The sequence below is a fragment of the Malus sylvestris genome, chromosome 5, assembly GCF_916048215.2.
Source record: "Malus sylvestris chromosome 5, drMalSylv7.2, whole genome shotgun sequence".
Taxonomy (NCBI): Eukaryota; Viridiplantae; Streptophyta; class Magnoliopsida; order Rosales; family Rosaceae; genus Malus; species Malus sylvestris.
Genome location: NC_062264.1, coordinates 35,588,120 through 35,609,431, shown reverse-complemented (window position 1 = coordinate 35,609,431; position 21,312 = coordinate 35,588,120). Strand labels below are relative to the sequence as shown.

The window sequence follows — 21,312 nt, the reverse complement described above, 5'->3', positions numbered from 1 at the left end:
TCGCGAATTTTGGTTTGGGATCGGGATTTTTTTGGTTTGGTTTGGGATTTTTGGGATTTTTTTCCAACCCTAAGATCAACACAGCCCGTGTTTTGTTGTCCTTGGCTGCGAATCTTAATTGGCCTTTACAACAGTTCGATGTGAAAAATGCCTTCTTGCATGGAGACTTGACAAAAGAGATTTATATGGATCTTCCACCAGGATGTAATGCACCAGATAAATACAAGAAAAAGGTGTGCAGGTTGAAGAAATCCTTGTATGGTTTGAAGCAGTCTCCTCAAGCATGGTTTGGAAGATTCACAAAATCTATGAGAGCATTTGGTTACAAACAAAGTAACTCCGATCATACTCTATTTCTGAAAAGGCGATATGGGAAACTTACTGCACTTATTGTGTATGTAGATGATATGGTGGTAACAGGGAATGATCCAGAAGAATGTGCAGCCTTGCAAAGATACCTGTCTACAGAATTTAAGATGAAGGACCTTGGATCCCTAAAATATTTTCTAGGGATTGAGGTGTCAAGAAGTAGTTCTGGAATTTTCCTGTTTCAGAGGAAGTATATTATTGATTTGTTGCACAAAATTGGCATGTCAGCTTGTCAGCCAATAGCTACACCATTAGAGGAAGGATTGAAGCTTAACGTTGATCCTAACCAAGTCTCAGTAGACAAAGGAAGATACCAAAGGTTAGTAGGGCATTTAATGTACTTGGCACACACAAGACCGGACCTTGCCTATGCCTTAAGTGTAGTGAGTCAATACATGCATGATCCTGGAGAACAACATATGAATGCAATGATCAGAATCTTGCGGTATTTGAAGGGAAGTCCAGGAAAAGGAATTTTGTTTAAAAGGAATAACCATATTAGCATTGACGGTTATACTGATGCAGATTGAGCAGGTTCAGTGGATGACAGACGCTCAACATCAGGTTACTTCACATTCGTTGGGGGTAACTTGGTTACATGGAGGAGTAAGAAACAAAACGTGGTTGCTCGTTCCAGTGCAGAAGCTGAATACAGAGGTATGGCCTTGGGGATTTGTGAAATTTTGTGGCTTAAGCTTTTGCTAAAGGATATGGGTATAGAACATGATCAACCAATGAAATTATTTTGTGATAATAAAGCTGCCCGTGACATTGTACATAATCAAGTACAACATGATAGAACAAAACATGTTGAAGTTGATCAATTCTTCATCAAAGAAAAATTGGAAGGGAAGATAATTGAGGTACCGGCAATAAGAACAAACGATCAGTTGGCAGATATCCTCACAAAGGCTATATCAAGTCATAAATTTTCAAGTTTCATACACAAGTTGGGCATGTGTGATATATATGCACCAACTTGAGGGGGAGTGTTGACTTTTGTGCATATATTCCTGTAATATTGGGGATCTTAGTTTATTATGTTTTTATGTAAATTATTTCTTTCCTTAGTGATAGGATTGTAATATCTTATAAATCCCTCCATGAGAGATGAATAGAAATACATTCATTCCAAAACAAAAGCATTCTCTTCTGCCAGCAGGGTGTCCACCACGCAGAAATGGCAGAAACCTGTTAACGGGTGGCTCAAATGTAATTTTGATGGTGCTTGGGATGAAGACGGATCTATCGGAGGAATTGGGGTGGTGGTTCGCGATGAGAATGGAGAGTTTGTGGCGGCCAAGACGATGAATCTTTCTGGGATTTGCTCACCTCTGTTGGCAGAGATTCTTGCAGCTCGTGAAGTTGTGGATTTTGGAAGACAGCTAGCGGTAACACAAATGACGTTCGAGGGAGATGCTTTGTTGGTCATCAGGGCACTACAGTGGGATGCAACAACCAACAATGGCCCATTTGGGCATTCTATTACATGATGGTCGTCTTTTGCTGCAGCCTTTCCCCCTGGAAGTTCGAATTTAGTCGAAAAGAAACGATTAAAGTGGCGTATCATTTGGCGAAAACGGGTTTAGTCTCAGCTAATCAAGTATCATGTTTTGAGGAACTCCGGATGTAATCTCTGATTTTTTTTTTTTTTTTTTTTTATGAGAATAGCTTTAATAGTTGGTTGATTGGCGCAGGACGTTTTGTCTGGGTTGAAATCTCCAACATAATTTTATCAAAGTCCATTAATAGCACCATATTCTCTTTGATATGTACGTATTTCATCCTTATTAATGAACATCGTATTTGCAGTAAAAAAAATGATTAGATTTTGGATTTGTTGGGTTTTTGGCTCAAAATTAGGACGATGCAATAAATTAGGTTTGTGTTACCTATTTGGTTTTGGTGTCCTATTTGGGTTTGGTTTTGACTTCTTAGTTAGTTTCCTTGGTGGAGATATTTTGTTAATTACCTATTTGATTAGGATTTGGATTTATTTCCTATTAGGATTCTTATTGTAACTAAGTCCTATGCACTATAAATAGAACCTTAGGGTTAGTGTATTTTGTGTGGCTCATTCGTGTGACAATTTGGTGAGAGTCAATTTGTGAGTTAGAGAGCAATTTGGGAGATTTGGGAGAATCTGCCACATCTGCCTGGAGAATAGATAAGGCAAGTGAAAATGATACCTTGCAGCATGTGGAGACAACGTGTAGAAGGAACAAGCAGAGAAGATTGCGGCCTGCACAGTCAACTCAGCAGAAGGAGTCTGAGTTGAGGAACTCAAGAAGCTGCCACATCTGCCTGGAGAACAGATAAGGCAAGTGAAAATGATACCTTAAAGCATGTGGAGACAACGTGCTAATGCATCTTCAAGATCAAGTCTATTTTTCCTTGCTAAGAAGTTCCCCAGCCCAGTTCAAGAATAAACCTGTGGAAAGATACTTCTTCAAAAGCAAAAGTATCTCATATCATCAGAGTCAAAGGCAAAGATATCTCATGGCATGTTTTTCCTTTACCCTTGCTCTTGCCTACGAGACAAGGAGAAAGAAAGCAATCGGTCGGCACTTGGACAGATTGAACAAAGAAATAGACCATCACCTCTACCTCGTGCCTACCTGCCGTGCAGAAGAAACAAGCAGAGAAGAATGCTGCCTGCACACTCAATCAACCCAGCAGAAGGAGCCTGAGTTGAAACCAAGAACTCGAGAAGCTTCAATAACATCACCAAAGAGCAAAGCATCACCGTACAATTCTAATCCGATTCAAGATCAAGCCCCGACGGCCCTTGAAGAATTTCAAACAAAGTTCAAGATCAAGCCCCGACGGCCCTTGAAGAATTTCAAACAAAGTTCAAGATCAAGCCTCAACGGCCCTTGAAGAAATCTCTAGCCCAGTTCAAGATCAAGCATCAACGGCCCTTGAAGAAATCTCCAGCCCAATTCAAGATCAAGCCTCGACGGCCCTTGGATCAACATCTACATTAAGGGACTTCAAAAACGCATCTCCTACACGCGACAAACACATGTATACGACGCGCCTTGAAGTGGGGGCATTTGTAGACATCGAAATTTCGGTAAATAAATGTTGACCGATAAATCAAAGTTTCAACGCTCATGTATTACATAAATTTTACACGTAGTGTGTGACTCGACGAAAAATTGAAATGAGTTGGAAAAGTCATCAAACAGGACACGTGTCAACACCTGGTAGAAACGACTTATTTCATCTGGGATATTATATTCAAAATTAGGCCTTGGAAAATTCTATAAATACAAGCCCATTTCATTCATTTTAGGGGGAACCAAAATCATTAGGCAAAATTCTTGAAGCTCTGAAGCTCTGAAACTCCGAATCTCTCAAGCATTCAGGTTCCCAAAGAATCAAGAAAGCTCTATTCGTTCTTCGTTCTTCGTTCATCGTTCATCTTAAGATCAAGCCCCAACGGCCCTTTGGATCAACAATCATCCACCAATTCAAGATCAAGCCCCGACGACCCTTGAAGAAAGTGTTCTTCGTTCTTCGTTCATCGTTCTTCCAAGATCAAGCCCCAACGGCCCTTTGGATCAACAATCATCCACCAATTCAAGATCAAGCCCCGACGGCCCTTGAAGAAAGTGTTCTTCGTTCTTCGTTCATCATTCTTCCACAAGCCCTAACGGCCCTTTGGATCAACAATCATCCACCAATTCAAGATCAAGCCCCGACGGCCCTTGAAGAAAGTGTTCTTCGTTCTTCGTTCATCATTCTTCCAAGATCAAGCCCCGACGGCCTTTGGATCAACAATCCACCAATTCAAGATCAAGCCCCAAAGGCCCTTGAAGAACTTCCACCAATTCAAGATCAAGCCCCGACGGCCCTTGAAGAAAGTGTTCATCGTTCATCATCCGTTCATCTTAAGATCAAGCCCCAACGGCCCTTTGGATCAACAACGTCGACAAATCCACACATCCAACTGTTCTTCAAGATCAAGCCCAAAAGCCCTTGAAGATCCGTTCATCACCGTTATTCAAGATCAAGCCTCAACGGCCCTTGAAGAAACACTCATCCTCAAGATCAAGCCCCAACGGCTCCTTGAAGATCCGCTCAAATCCACCTTCAAAGATCAAGCCCACGGCCCTTGAAGAATGTTCATCCTTAGATCAAGCCCAACGACCCTTTGGATCAATCGCACATCGACAAATACACACCTTACGGAGATCGAATCAGAAGATCAAATTTGAGAGAGATTGTAACCCAAAAATCATCAAATACAAATATTATTTTGTGCACATTGTTCTTGTCTCTTTCCTTTCAGGAAAATTCCGTGTTTACCGTGTTCTTCCGTTTACATTCAAGTTTAAAATCTTTTACTATAAATTATAAAAATTTAAAACATTGCCTTGTAAAATTAGCACAAAAATAATAATACAGTAGTCATTTTCTTAATTTACATCTTGTTTTCAAATATACAGAATATACTTGTGCATATGAATATTATGTCACTTACCAGATTGAGGTTTGGAAGACCAGTACCTTGTCTTCTCTTTGATCTGAGCAGGATATGGTTATCCAAGAAGCAGGTGTGGTGGTGTATAAACCCCTACCCGAGTAGCAACCAGAACATAGATCATAGTTATCGGGGGCTCCGTCGAAGCACTCGACACACGTAAAATACAGCCCTGTGAGCCACACTCCACATCGCCTGCACCACAAGTTCCTGGTCTTAATTATGTAGTAAAATGTGAGCACTTCATGGAAATCCAGACCGCCGACAAGGTTGCGATCCAGATCATAGAAGAAGTTACGGCCAATCCAACCGTAGCCGTTTTGCTGGAGAAATGTCACGAACTCGGCTAGGTTGACTATGCCGTCGCCATTCTGGTCCATGGATTGGAAGAAGTTTGATGCTAGTAGCTGAAGATTACGGTCCCCATTGTTGTAATATGCTAAAGCAGCCCGATGTAATTCCTCCATCTCTTCAACAAGTTTCCGAGCCCTCGAAGCTACAGCTAGCTAGCTTGGATGTTATGTACTATGGATGTGGCAATGCCCTGTATATATAGCCACCTTCCCCTCACCCTCTTGCCTCCTTTTAACATTCCCCACTCATTATTTGACACGTGGACATTACTTTCAATTTTTTTTTTAAGAGGAGAGAAAGTTCGGCTAAGCCACACAAATGACAGTCTAATTTGGTATCAAATTCGTCATCCACGAGATTCGAACCTAAGACCTCTCACTTCCAAGTAAAAAGGAATACTACCAAACCATAATACTGAGTGGCTACTTTCTTTAAAACTAAATATTTATGGAATTGTGTTTGAAAATTTATAATTTTCCTTTACCAGTTTTGTTCTTTGAATAAACGATATTAACTAAACTAGAGAAAAGACGGTGAACTTAACCTCATAATAGACTAGTGATAATATAGCTTAAATTCTCGTTTGTTAAGAATCGAACTTAAATTATTTGACTTTCAATATATATTTTTTAATTTTTAAAATTAAAACAAATATATTGGTTTTTTTTTTTATTGAGTACACCAAATATATTGGTAATTGAAAAAAACAAAAAAACTTAGGCACTTCGTCTTCCTCACCCAGACCTCAGACCCATGGTTGATCTGCAAATTTCATGTGCAAAAGCATCCAATTCAATTCAAGTCTCCGACGAAGCCTAATCTGAGAGAATCGTGGTGTTCAAATTTTACACCAATTGCAGCGACCTCTCCGCCAAAATCATCATCAAAACCGATCCCAAGAACTCCGACTACGCTGTGGAGCCTGGCGCTAACAGGAAATTTGAGCCATGGCAGGGGGTTGGGGTTGGGGGAGAGGATGTGGAGATGAAGAGGACGAGGGCGATGAATTCTGTGAAGTAGTTGGAGAAGAGGTGGGAAGTGGAGACACAGGCCGTGGAGATGAAGAGGACGGAGGAAGATGAATCAATCGTGAAATCGATAGGAATTCATAACTCGAACAAGCATGTTCGAAGGATTACCTGAATGTGACTCGATGTGGACGATGACGATTGAATTTTCATAGGAATTCATAACTCGAACGAGTCTGCCATTTTTTTTTTTCAATTAATAATATGTTTGTTTTAATCTTTCGAATCAAGGAAATAGTAATTGGATCTATTAGACTTACTCTAACTTTTAGAATAAAACTTAAATTTTAGATCCTAAACATATTCCAATTTGCTTCAATCATTGGGGTAAATATGAGTTAAAACTCAAACCTTATTTTTGGATCAAATTTAGTTTAGGATTTTGCTTGAGTAGGGTTGACCCATTATATATGTATATTTTTTTTAGTTTTACATTTATAAATTTATTCTGTCTTTGATCGGCTTAGGCGAAGACCTTTAGATTCCAACACTTCTCTCCAAAGGTTAAGCTTTGCATTTACCCCTTCCTGAGTTTCATCTATCAACACTATATCGTCTGCGAAAAGCATACACCAAGGAATATCATCTTGAATATGTCCTGTTAACTCATCCATTACCAACGCAAAAAGGTAAGGACTTAAGGATGAGCCTTGATGTAATCCTACAGTTATGGGAAAGCTTTCGGTTTGTCCTTCATGAGTTCTTACGGCAGTCTTTGCTCCTTCAAAGGATATGTATGAAGGAGCAAAGACTGCCGTAAGAACTCATGAAGGACAAACCGAAAGCTTTCCCATAACTGTAGGATTACATCAAGGCTCATCCTTAAGTCCTTACCTTTTTGCGTTGGTAATGGATGAGTTAACAGGACATATTCAAGATGATATTCCTTGGTGTATGCTTTTCGCAGACGATATAGTGTTGATAGATGAAACTCAGGAAGGGGTAAATGCAAAGCTTAACCTTTGGAGAGAAGTGTTGGAATCTAAAGGTCTTCGCCTAAGCCGATCAAAGACAGAATATATGGAGTGCAAGTTCAGTGCAAATGGAGGCCAAAACGAGTTAGGGGTGAGGATCGGAGATCAAGAAATACCAAAGAGCGACCGTTTTCGTTACCTAGGATCTATCTTGCAAAAGAACGGAGAATTAGATGGAGATCTCAACCATAGAATACAAGCTGGATGGATGAAGTGGAAGAGTGCATCCGGCGTGTTGTGTGACCGCCGTATGCCACTGAAGCTCAAGGGAAAATTTTATAGGACGGCAATAAGGCCGGCGATGCTGTATGGCACAGAATGTTGGGCGGTGAAACATCAACACGTACACAAAATGGGTGTAGCGGAGATGAGGATGCTTCGTTGGATGTGTGGGCACACGAGAAAGGATAAGATTAGGAATGAGGATATCCGGGGTAAAGTAGGAGTAGCCGAAATTGAAGGAAAGATGAGAGAAAATCGGTTACGGTGGTTTGGACATGTGCAAAGAAGGCCTACTGACGCTCCGATTAGAAGATGCGACTATGGGACAGAGGTTCAGGGCCGAAGGGGTAGAGGAAGACCTAGGAAAACTTTGGAAGAGACTCTAAGAAAAGACTTAGAGTACTTGGATCTAACGAAGGACATGACACAGGATCGAGCACAATGGCGTTCTAAGATTCATATAGCCGATCCCACTCAGTGACTTGGATTTTCCAAGTCTCCAACCGAGAAGTTTTCCTCACTCGGGAAATTAAGGGAACACTACCCCAACCTACATGCTCCACTCAGAAAGCTTCAACATACAAGCTTCAACAAAAGAAAATTCAAAGAACTTAGCGAAGAAGGCTTTGGTGTATTTAACACAATACGTTGAAATGAAGGAAAGCTTATTTATTGATATTCCCGATAAGCTACAAATATGTACATATACATGAGTCAAAATAAACACACAAGAGGGAGCCTTCACAAAGGTTGCTTAGGAGAAGTCTCAGCAGTCGGTAGAGCCCCAGAAAGAGAAGGCACCGGAGGGGGATCATTTGGAGCCTCAGTACTGGACAGAACCCTAGAAGGAGGAGGCATCAGAGGTTGATCATTTGGAGCTTCATTACGCGGTACAGCCCCAGAAGACGAAGGCAATAAATGCCTTTGGAACAAACCCACAAATCTCTGATGATCAAGTAAAACCTGACCATCAGTTTCCTTCATCTGGTCAAGCTTCCTCTTCATGTTTGTAGCATAGTCATGTGCGAGCCGGTGCAACTGTTTATTCTCATGCTTGAGCCCTCTAATCTCCTGTTTGAGACTCATCACTTCAGCCGCCAATGATTCAACTTGGCGGGTTCGAGCAAATAGGCGTTGGGCCATATTAGACACAGAACCTGCACACTGAACACTGAGAGCCAGCGAATCCTTAACAGCTAACTCATCAGACCGTTTGGAAAGTAGTCTGTTATCTTTGGGAGTGAGAAGGTTCCTGGCCACCACCGCAGCGGTCATATCATTCTTCATCACGGAATCCCCAACGGTAAGAGGACCAGTAGGGGAGACGAAGGATGGGCGCCATATGTTGTCTGGAGAAGGTGGGGCTGCCTCTTCAACAAGGTTCAAGTCAAAACGACGGTCGGAGGGGCCAGACATTTTCAAAGGTGTTGAAGAGAGAAGAGGTCGGACAAATCAAGATCTTAGAAGTGCAAGAATGAAGCTTCTACTGGTGGAGATTCAAGTGTGCTTTGGAACTTAATGCCAGCCCCTATAAAAATCTGCACTCGACGGAGCTTCAGAAATCGAAGAGGCGCCTACTCAGAAATCGAAGAGGCGTTTGCTTTCTCAAAAGTTGGGCTACTTAGAGATCACGAGGGTTGATCTCAGAAATCGAAGAGGTGTTTGCTTTCTCAAAAGTTGGGTTGCTCAAAGACCACGAAGGCCGATCTCAGAAATCGAAGAGGCGCTCGCTTTCTCAAAAGCTGGGCTCCCCAGAGACCACGAGGGCCGATCTCAGAAATCGAAGAGGCACCTACTTTTCCAACCTTGTCAGCACCTGTCACACGCACACTCAGCTTTGCGGAAATTATGGGCATTCTGTCAAAGACTTCTGGGGAAGTAGAAAACACATGAATCTTACTGTTCAATCACCCATTTCCCACACGCAACAATAGCTCATGGGTACCACAGATAACTTTGCCAAAGTTCTCTGCCAAAGTTGAGCACGTGAAGCTTGCAGCTCCCACTACATCGCTCTGACCAAGAAGGGTAAAAGAATAGCAAAGAAACAGCACTAACAAAGTTTAGACCCATAAATTTTGAAGGTCTAGCTACCATATTATTACCCACAAGGGTAAAGGAACAGTACCACTGCTGGATAATTGGAAAGTCCCTGTGTGTCAACCTCTGTGCTTCGTGGCAAGGTAGACTAGCAAACATGCCCAACCTTTACTCACATTCGAGAAAACACTCCCAATAAGATTGCTTGCTCCAAAATCGAAGATGCACCGTCCTCCGAATCTAAAGAGCCAGACTCCCAACATGACTATTTTCTTAAAAATCGAAGAGAGGGTAAAGGAACAGTACCATTGCTGGATAATTGGAAAGTCCCTGTGTGTCAACCTCTGTGCTTCGTGGCAAGGTAGACTAGCAAACATGCCCAACCTTTACTCACATTCGAGAAAACACTCCCAACAAGATTGCTTGCTCCAAAATCAAAGAGGCACCGCTCTCCGAATCTCGAGAGCCAGACTCCCAACATGATTACTTTCTCAAAAATCGAAGAGACACTGCTCCCCGAATCTCGAGAGCCAGACCCCCAGCATGATTGCTTTCTCAAAAATCGATGAGGCATCGTTCTCCGAATCAATCGAAGAGGCGCTCGCTTTCTCAAAAGCTGGGCTGCTCATAGACCACGAGGGCCGATCTCAGAAATCAAAGAGGCACCTACTTTTCTAGCCTTGTCAGCACCTGTCACACACACACTCAGCTTTGCAGAAATTATGGGCATTCTGTCGAAGACTTCTGGTGAAGTAGAAAGCACATGAATCTTACTGTTCAATCACTCACTTCCCACACGCAACAATAACTCATGGGTACCACAGATAACTTTGCCAAAGTTCTCTGCCAAAGTTGAGCACGTGAAGCTTGCAGCTCCCACTACATCGCTCTGACCAAGAAAGGTAAAAGAATAGCAAAGAAACAGCACTAACAAAGTTTAGACACATAAATTTTGAAGGTCTAGTTACCATATTATTACCCACAAGGGTAAAGGAACAGTACCACTGCTGGATAATTGGAAAGTCCCTGTGTGTCAACCTCTGTGCTTCGTGGCAAGGTAGACTAGCAAACATGCCCAACCTTTACTCACATTCGAGAAAACACTCCCAACAAGATTGCTTGCTCCAAAATCGAAGAGGCACCGTCCTCTGAATCTAAAGAGCCAGACTCCCAACATGACTACTTTCTCAAAATCGAAGAGAGGGTAAAGGAACAGTACCATTGCTGGATAATTGGAAAGTCCCTGTGTGTCAACCTTTGTGCTTCGTGGCAAGGTAGACTAGCAAACATGCCCAACCTTTACTCACATTCGAGACAACACTCCCAACAAGATTGCTTGCTCCAAAATCGAAGAGGCACCGCCCTCCGAATCTCGAGAGCCAGACTCCCAACATGATTACTTCCTCAAAAATCGAAGAGACACTGCTCTCCGAATCTCGAGAGTCAGACCCCCAGCATGATTGCTTTCTCAAAAATCGAAGAGGCATCGTTCTTCGAATCTCGAGAGCCATATACCACAGACCACTTTTTCAAAGTGCTCTGACAGAGTTAAAACATGTGAAACTGGCAGCTCCCACTACTGTGCTATGACCAAGCAGGGTAAAGGAATAGCATTACTACTTGTTGTTAGGGAGACTCCTATATATGTCGACCTCCATCCCCAACGGACAGGCAGACTTGCAAAAATGCTCAACCCTTCATCATATCTGAGAGGGCACTCCCAACGAAGCCTTTCGAAATATTCAGCTTTCTTTCCCCCCGATAATACCTCTGCAAACAAGCTATACTAGAGCAAGAATATCTCATATCATCAGGGTTAAAAGCAAGAGTATCCCATATCATGCTTTTTCCCTGTCTTTTCTTTTGGCCTTGTTTTTACCTGCAAGACAAGGAGAAAGAGAGCAATCAGTCAGCACTTGGAATCAAGCTTCCAGCCAGGAACTGACTGCCTGGAACCCCTTACCTGATTACTTACCTGGCATTGCTCTCGAGTACTCATCTTCAACATCTTATGTTTCCAGGGAAGATTCCGCATCTGCTTGAGGAACAGATAGGGCAAGTGCGAAGGATACAAGGAAGCATGTGGAGACAAGCGTAACAGCACACGTGCCGATACATCCATTACTCTGTCAAAAGCAAAAGTATCCCATATCAGCAGGGTGGAACGTACTCTAGATTTGATGGACTTGTTTTGACCCTCAAATTCTTCAGTCGGCCTTATACTCTGGAGGAAACCAAAAAACCCTCCAGCTCAGTTCAAGAATAAGCCTGTGGAACGTTACTTCTTCAAAAGCAAAAGTATCTCATATCATCTCTTCTCATTTTTCTTCTCTTTATCCTTCATGCTGCTGCAAGATGGGGAGAAGGTGAACAATCAGTCGGAGCTCTGATTGCTTACCTTGTCTGTCACCTCTTTCAGCAGACCCCCTAGCTCGGCGACTTGGGGGACTCCTACTACATGGTTTGTATCGCGCTTGACCAAGCCTGAAACTACAAGTAAGCTTCAAGTGAAATTGATACATTACCTTGTGCATCTCCACCAGTTAAAGATACCACCCCTGGATGGAGGAAGAGTACTTCCAGAGAAGATGCCACATCTACCTATGAGACAGATAAGGCAAGTCAAGACGACACCACACTCCGATACTTAGAAGTTTCGTGATTACGAGATCATTCTCCCACAATATTTCCTAATGTCATTTGTACTAAATCATTCACTTGTACTCACTAAAGGAGAGCTTGAACCTATGTACTTGTGTAAACCCTTCACAATTAATGAGAACTCTTCTATTCCGTGGACGTAGCCAATCTGGGTGAACCACGTACATCTTGTGTTTGCTTTCCTATCTGTATCCATTTATATACTTATCCACACTAATGACCGGAGCAATCTAGCGAAGATCACAAAAAGCGACCGTTTTCGCTACCTAGGATCTATCTTGCAAGAGAACGGAGAATTAGATGGAGATCTCAACCATAGAATACGAGCTGGATGGAAAGAGTGCATCCGGCGTGTTGTGTGACCGTCGTAGGCCACTGAAGCTCAAGGGAAAATTTTATAGGACGGCAATAAGGCCAGCGATGTTGTATGGCACAGAATGTTGGGTGGTGAAGCATCAACACGTACACAAAATGGGTGTAGCGGAGATGAGGATGCTTCGTGGGATGTGTGGGCACATGAGAAAGGATAAGATTGGGAATGAGGATATCCGAGGTAAAGTAGGAGTAGCCGAAATTGTAGGAAAGATGAGAGAAAATCGGCTCCGGTGATTTGGACATGTGCAAAGAAGGCCGTCTGACGCTCCGGTTCGAAGATGTGACTACGGGACAGAGGTTCAGGGCCGAAGGGGTAGAGGAAGACCTAGGAAAACTTTGGAAGAGACTCTAAGAAAAGACGTAGAGTACTTGGATCTAACGGAGGACATGACACAAAATCGAGCGCAATGGCGTTCTAGGATTCATATAGCCGACCCCACTTAGTGGGAAAAGGCTTTGTTGTTGTTGTTTACATTTATAAATTTATTGAATCTAACAGTTAAGATCTAATTTGATGAAATCCAATGGCAAAAAACAATATAACTGTTCAAATTTAAATTCAACGGCTAAAGTAATTAAAAAAAATTATTTTATGTGTTTCATTTCTTTTATAGTGTTTCACGAGTTTCATGGTATCGGTTAATAATTTTTCAATATTTGTTGGAATCTAAATATTTTTAGGTTAAAATGTTCATAAAATTAAATTATGATAGTTTACATAATTTTTTTCTTTTAAAAATGTTACTTTAAGAAAAAAATTAGCTTAAATTTATTTTTTAATAATATAAAATTTAAATTTTAACTAAGAAAGGTTAAAGTAAAAAAATTGTTTCTAAATTAAAACTTAAATTTTGCGGACTAAAAATTTTAAATTTTAACTCAAAGAGAAATGGTCTAAAGGGTATAGTGAAAGGAAAATAGTTAGCTTTCAAACACAATAAATTTTTTTTTTTTTTTCTGGGGAAGCAAATATTCACATGACAAATAATGAGCGGGAAAGGCACAAACGAAAAGACAAGAAGGAAATCATACATGCACATTGCCGCGTGCACCTGTTGAAAAACCTCTCCTTATTGAGGCTTTGTGCAGAGAGCTGCACTGTTTTAGTTCAGCAGCAACAGCTATGGTGAAAATTCTATCCTCCCTTCTCTCTTTTCCATGTCTCGTCATCTCTCTCTCTACCCACTCACGGAAATGTCAATTCCCACCACCGCATCGAGAAGTTATAGCCTAGGGGTGGTTCGGTATAAGATATCATATTGAAACTAGTATCCTGAATTTCATACCGAAAATTTTCAGGATGGTAATTTGAAGACCAATCTCAAACCAAATTTTCGGGAATATCAAATTTCAGGAATCTCGAAATGTTTTTGGGATTTCGGGATAAATCGGAAATCCCAAATTGAAATATGAAATTATGAATTGTTGTTCAAATATATAATTCAAGAACACATTCATGAACTAGGAATGTCATTTCATTCACACTACCATTTAATCTAAAATTGGCATGCCTGACTGTTTTTATCAGAGTCAAAATTCAAATTAATTAAACCCTTTTTGCAATCTGTTGAGAGACAAAAAAAATCAAGTCTTCTGAAATCATCAGTCATGCCAACATCAATAATAAAATCCAAATGAATATCAAACAGAACATGAAAAATATGCAAGGTGTAGGGCATTCTAGGTTGTGGAGCATGAATTAGAAACTACTAGCATCAATTATAGAAGAATAATATATATAATATATATAACAATTAATATTATATATTTTTGGTTCGGTATGGGATTTCCGAAATATTGAGAAGCCAATCCCGAATCCCGTACCAAAATTTTGGGATCAGTTCGGGATAGCATCTCGAAAATTTCGGGAATTTCGGTTTGGGATCGGGATTTTTTCAGTTCGGTTCAGAATTTTCAGGAATTTTTTCCACCCCTAAGTCTAGTACTACCTTGGAAAGGATTCTCGCCCTCATTTTTCTGGAGATCCTAAGAATTTCGTAAATAATCGTTCATCGTATATCGTACGGTTAAAAATTATTTCAAAATTTAGGAATTTGTTATTAGCATTTTAAAAATCTCATTCTACATTCCTGTATTTTTTTTTCTAATTATAGAATGTTTGGAGTAGCAAATCAAATTTTTGAAGTGCCAATAACAATTCACTTTATTTAATCTATATTTTAATCACTGTTAAGAAATAAAATAAAATAAACATTTTTTGAACAAAAAATTATAAAAAAACATTTAATAAAGATGTTAACTGTAGTCTATAGCTAAGAGATGAGACACATAAGGTATATGATAGCATACATCTAAGTTAATGCGAGTGAAAATGCATTTTTTTATTATCACATGACATTACCAAATAATGGTACCTACTAATTAGTTACTACCTAAGGAGGAGTGAGATGTAAAGTAAAATGAATAATTAAGGACAATGCTTGAGTACTCAACAGAGAGTACCGTAGTTGCTGACCATTTTATTTGGATTACTAAATTTAAAACACCTATCAAATAAAATCTTCTCCCAGCTCTTACTATCTCTCTAACCAAACACACAATTTCATATCTTGTACTAGTATCCAAACATCCATCTTCTCTCTCACTACCAGCATTGCTGCCGCATCTCCACCAACCACCTCCTCTCCTTTCTCTCAAAGCTTCACCCTCTCAAAATTCACGAAACCCATGAAAGATGAGATCCATCTTGCTAATCTTATCAAGGAAATTTCATCTATAAGAAAAAATTAGGAAACTTTAATGAAAAGCTCCCGATACTGTTCACTTTAAAGAAAAACCATATTTTTACACTTAAAAAATCAATCTTTGTACTATTCACTTTACCTTTTATTTTGTCTTTATCGTTAAAACTCAAAGTTTTCAAGCCTCTTTCATTAGTTTGCCTAAAAAATTATGAAGCAGGTTGAAATTATTCAATGAAATTTGGGAGAAGGTTGGTGTTGGGAACTGCTGAAGATTCCTATCATTTTCTTTTAAAGATGATAGGAAACGATTTTCGTGTCATTTCGAGTTATTTTTACCCATATAACCTTCTGACCGGTTCGGTTGGAGATGACCTAATTTACTTTCATATAAACTATACATATACAAGTTGTTGCTCTTTCCTGTCATTTTCTTTGATTTTGATTTTTTGATTTTTGAATTTTACTTTTTTTAGCCGAAAAAAAACAAAAGCATAGTTGGTATTCTTAATTTTGTATTATGACTTGGGAAATTATTCCAACAAAACTAAAGATAGTTGGAATTCATAATCTTGCTAGCAGGGAAAATAAAATTATACGGGACCAAACCAAGTGGGAATTCTTTAATAATATATTGGGCCAAATTAAGGGTTAAGGTTTATGTGCATGAGATTAAGTATATATATTTTTTCTTGTTAATAAAATTTTCTAATACCGCCAACATTATCTATAAAGAAATCTATAAAAAAAAACAACTGATTTGTTCATTTCTAAAGGAGATTTCAAATTTCAAACATAAAATTTAAATTTGAAAGCTTCTATGGTACTTTGATTTTTTTTAAAATTTTTGTTCTCCATCCGATTTGTCAAATTTAAATCACTATTTATTACATTATTTACTTTTCATGATTGTAATAAGAATTTAGGACAAAATGTAAAAATAAAAGTTTAAACCACATTATTGTTAGCTCATTGTGAGACATTTTCAATAATATCGTTTGTTAAAAAAAATTGAAGTTGCTGACACTAATATCATCTTTTTTTACTGTTATCGTTGATATGAACATTTTGACTTCTCTTTTAAAAATGCTTAGTTATCCCATCCAAGCTAATCCTCTTTTAAAAAAAGGCACTTAATCCTTAAAATCCTTTAAACTAACAGAATTTCTACTTGCAGTTGAACATCAGAGAAAAAAACATGTCCGCTTGGTTATAAATTTGGGAGTTTTAATAAAACACTCTCGGTATTGTTCACTTTTAACGAAAAAAACACAATTTTACCTTTACCTGTCACTATTTACCATACCTTTTAAAAAGAACTTTTCGTTAAAAGGGAAATTTTTTTGAACTTTTCGTTAATTTTTCTTATAAATTTTTCCAGCCACTTTGGCGATCCAACCCAACACGCGTAGTCCTCCGTCCAATGAAGATGCTTGACACTGTTTCACCAACATTGTGGCAGTTCTTATTTCTCACTTGAAATTATTTTTATATATAAAATCAACAATCTCTTTTAAAGTCACAAGCTTCATAAAAAACCTTTTGGATAAAAATACCTTCAGAACAAGAATTTTTAAAAGCAATCCAAAATAATGCAGAAATTTTTTCGTCATTTTAACATTATTTTTTTAATAATTATTTCTTTTTGTACATTTTTTAAAAAATTTTAATTAATACCTCACAATATGCTAGTAATAATATGATTCGATCAGTTGTTCATTAAATATTATTTTCTTTATTTTTAAACATGTTCAAAACATCTTAAGAGGCGTGTAATGACGGTTATAAAAAAAATCTTTCGCATGTGCATAATAATGTGATTAAATTTGTTGTGAAATGATTTTTTTTTTTAACAAATGATATTATTTACTTTAAGGGGAATGGAGTGAGCTTAGCCTTACAATAGGCTGACAATAATGTGATTCTTTAGTTGTTTATAAATATTATTTTATCTATTTTTAATGTAAATTAAATAGAATGTAGATCGAAATTGAAAGACCGATTTTATTATGTGAATTCAGTTGCTTTGATTGGTTTATGAGGAGTTTTTTCTAACATGATTTAAAATTATTTATTTACTTCAAATATCTGACTTTTTTATATTAATTTATATATATATATATATAAACATTTAAAATATGTAAACCGTGCATGACTGAGTACATAAAGGCTAGAGGGAGTAAATGAGGCGTGGGAGAGGGAGACGGAATAGTGAGTGCAATGATGAGTCAGATGGATTGGATGGGTGATAGAAACCAGAGGAAAGCTCTAGAGATCCAGCTGGAGGGCAGTCTCGGCAAAAAAACCAAGAAAGAAGAAAAAGATGACGGAAGCGTGTAAACTGCCAAGAAAAAGACCTGGTATTCGTGTCGTGTTTTTTGTGTTCGTGTCATTTTCGTGTCATACCCGATATCTTAACGGGTCGTGTCGTGTAACATCCGTTAAAATAAACGGGTAAAATGACCCGACCCGAAATCGACCCGATAATATTAACAGGTAATATGACCCGACCCGTTACCCGTTACCCATTAAGGAAAATATATTTTAAACCAATAAATAATCAAATGAAAAACATAATACTAAATAAGTATATACATACCATTTTGTCACATCCAAAACATAAAAACGCATTTTTATTTTAAGTATATTTTCACTTACCTAAAGTCTTTAATAGTTTTTTAATTAACTTAGAAGTGTAAAAAAATATAGAAAAAATATATAAACGCTCGTAATGACAAACTTTACAACTTTTGACACACCCCGTCCCGAAGGAGGGCGTGCTGGCCGTCACGTGAGAGTGACGTAACCATTTACACAGTTCGGAAGCTTTAAAAAAAATTCCAATTACTAAGATAACACACCCGAGGGTGAGTCCTACTTTTGTGAATTCTGTCAGAACACCGTTGGATTCCTCGTGGCCACCAAAGCTCTGCTAACTTGAACCTGGAGGGGCGCAAAACAAAATTGAGTGGGTCAGTAAAACAAAGTTTTTCGAAGACTTTTCATTTAAAACATTTATAACCCCTCACCGTAAAACCTGTATACTTTCCCAGAAAATAGCATATATATAACATATATATAAGCAAAAAGCTCAAATCTCAAACCTTTAACACTTTTCAGAAATATATATATATATATATATATATATATATAGATATATAACCATATGAAATCTCAAAGCTTGAATCCCAAATCTTTAACATTTTTCAAGAAAAACATGTCATGCCATAAATCAAAATATAAATCAGGTGAAATAAGGAATCAATCGGAGACCCTGCAGTTGGTCCTATACGATTAATTCAATAGCTCAATATCTCACTAAGCCGGAGTCACCACAGTGACCTATACGGCCCTACTCTGCACATCACTCGGAACTACGTAAGGTAGTCTATACGATGAAAGGTGTAAAAATACGCTCTAGTGCTTCTCTCATCATATCATCAGCGCGCATAACTAAGGTCACCCACTAGTCGGAATCACGCCTAGTGATCTGTACGACTAGCATGTCGGAACCCTCACATGGTCTGTACGACATCCACCTACTTGGATCCAAGACGAGCGTGCGGTGTGGTGAATAATATAAGCACTAACACCTAGGGTGCAGATTATGAGCTCAACTCATCTCAACAACAACAATTCAATGAATAAATGAACTCACCTGACTTACCTGTGCCTCCACAGCACCATGCAACATGTATGCATCATATTTCAATCATATAGTTCATAAACCAATTCATGATTTTCAAATAATTCTATGCATGGCATATTCAAAACATAATTTCGCATAAAAGCATTTTTTTCTGGGAAAAACAATAGTATATAGGTAATACGAAAACAAAACTGCCCACTCACCTGGAGTTCGCCCACAACTCCCTAGCACCGTACATCAAGGCGTCATGACGATTAGCGCCTAGAACAACAATCAAATCCAACCTCAGAAATTCTGCCGATAGAATACATAACTTATATAAGACACGTCACTACGTAGTTCGATCCGGATGATCTGCTATTCAGATTTCAAATCCGTAACTTCCAGAGGTCCACAATATACCTCTAGGACAACATCCTAAAATTTCATTACCATCCAACGGTCGGATCTTCGTCAATTTCCAAAACTAAGTGACGGTTAACATTCTATTTTATGAACTTACAACTTCAATTCCAGAAGATCCGTAAATCGGATTCCCAATCCGTAAGTTCCTATAATCCTCAAATATTACGTATTACAACGTATCAAAGTTTGATGACGATCCAACGGTCGGATCGTCAATTCACATTTTCATCTAACCACGAATCGTAACCAACTTAGGTTCAATTATTCAATTTACGTCCATCAATTATCAAAACAGAACCTAGAACCTTAATCACAAGCTAATAATGACATTGGCGGGCCATTGGCCACGCGCCGCCGCGCGGGCCGCCGCGGGTGGCGGTTGGCCGCCCCCGGCTCGCCGGAAAATTCAACTATTTCCAAAAATTACCAAAATTTGCAGATTTGAAGATCTCAATGAGTAGAACAACTTTCATACCTGAGACCAAGGCCAATTTGGCCTGGAAGTGCTTCAATTTCACCAAAACCGTGAAGAACCCTAGAATTTGGGTGTTTCCAATTCGACCTTCAAACTTGTTCCAACGCCTCAATTACCTCTTGGGCTTTGTTCTAGGTCCTAAAGGAATGCTAAAGGTGTTAGTAATTGAAAGAAAACATTTCAAAATTTGGAGAATTTAAACAAAAGGGTCGCGGCACCCGTAGGGGTGTTCTTCGCGAAATCACAACGAAATTCAATGATTCTTGGGGTGAAACGTAAAGAGGGAAGGCCTAGATGATGATTAGGAGTGGTACCTTGACTCAATTCGTCGGAAATTTGGACGAAATCCATCGAATTTGGGCGTGGGCACCGCCGGGTCGAAACGACCCACGGGTTCTCCCCAACCCATTTCCTCTTTTCCTCCGCTTCTCACCCTCTCTCCCTTCCTCCTTTCCCTGTTCCGATTGGTCAGTTTCTTCCCCTCTCTGCCTCTGATTCGCTCTCTCTCCTTCTTCTCCGATTGGGCAGTTTTTGCCCAATCTCTCTTCCTCTTTTCTGTTTTCTGGTTCTTCCCACGCACACACCCACACAAAACTTTCATTTTTCTCATCCCAGCCATCCATTTCAAAATCCTTTAATCTGGGCCATCCAAATTTTAATAAAAGAATTTCTATATTTTACTAAAATTATAATTCCTTAAAATTCCAAATTTCAAACGTTAATAACTTCTTCGATATAACTCCAAATCACGAACCGTCTGCGCCCACGCGTCCGTAACGACGAGTACTACGAGGATATGTCAAGAAAACAAATCTTAGATGGCCCGACACAACGATTAACCTCGAATGATGTGCGTGCCTCAAAGGGCATTTTTGTAAAATCCTTTATTAAAACTTTAAAAATTCTTAAAATTAGGGACGGGCTGTCACAATCTACCCACCTTACAGAAATTTCGTCCTCGAAATTTACACAATCTTTACAATCCATCAATATCCATGAAACAGCCCGAAACACATCTCTCTCATTCGATTCTTTGATTTCTAAGTAGCTTCTTCCACTGAAAGATTCCTCCATAAACTTTCACCAAACTCATAGTCTTATTTCTCAGTACATCATCTTTCTAATACAAGATAGGCACTGGCTCCTCATCATACGTCAAATCCATATTGACTTCCAAAGGTTGAGAAGGTATCACTCGTGAAGGATATGAGGTTTAATGTCGAAGTATCGAAACATAAAACATATCATGCCCTTTCATCGGCTCTGGAGGCAACTCAGCCCGTACGTAACTTCACTGACTCGTTCAATGATCACAGATGGTCTGACGTATCTAGGACTTACTTGTTTTTCTTTTTTAAAACGAATCATACTTTTCCAAGGTGATAATTTCAAAATCATTCGATCACCTACATATACATCCGGTCAGTGGCATGTTTGTCTGCTAAGCTCTTCAGCCGATCCTGGCCCACTTCCAGGTTAGACTTAATTACTTGAATATTCCGAATAGTCTCATCCACTAACTCAGGGCCTTGAATACTATCCGTCCCCAATTCTAACAATTTCGAAACA

General features: G+C 39.1%; 2 protein-coding genes and 1 long non-coding RNA gene across 5 annotated transcripts in view; 1 reads left to right on the top strand and 2 right to left on the bottom strand.

Annotated features, from left to right (window-relative positions):
• Positions 1-21,312, bottom strand: part of LOC126624538 (thiosulfate/3-mercaptopyruvate sulfurtransferase 1, mitochondrial-like) — a 104,324-nt gene that overhangs the window by 16,061 nt on the left and 66,951 nt on the right. The window lies entirely within an intron of this gene.
• Positions 1-21,312, top strand: part of LOC126624536 (L-ascorbate oxidase-like) — a 101,581-nt gene that overhangs the window by 25,140 nt on the left and 55,129 nt on the right. The window lies entirely within an intron of this gene.
• Positions 17,957-19,883, bottom strand: LOC126624555 (uncharacterized). Its single transcript, XR_007624141.1, has 3 exons — positions 19,744-19,883; positions 19,067-19,124; positions 17,957-18,157 (listed from the first exon to the last, which is right to left on the bottom strand). It is a non-coding gene; the product is annotated as an uncharacterized LOC126624555 (long non-coding RNA).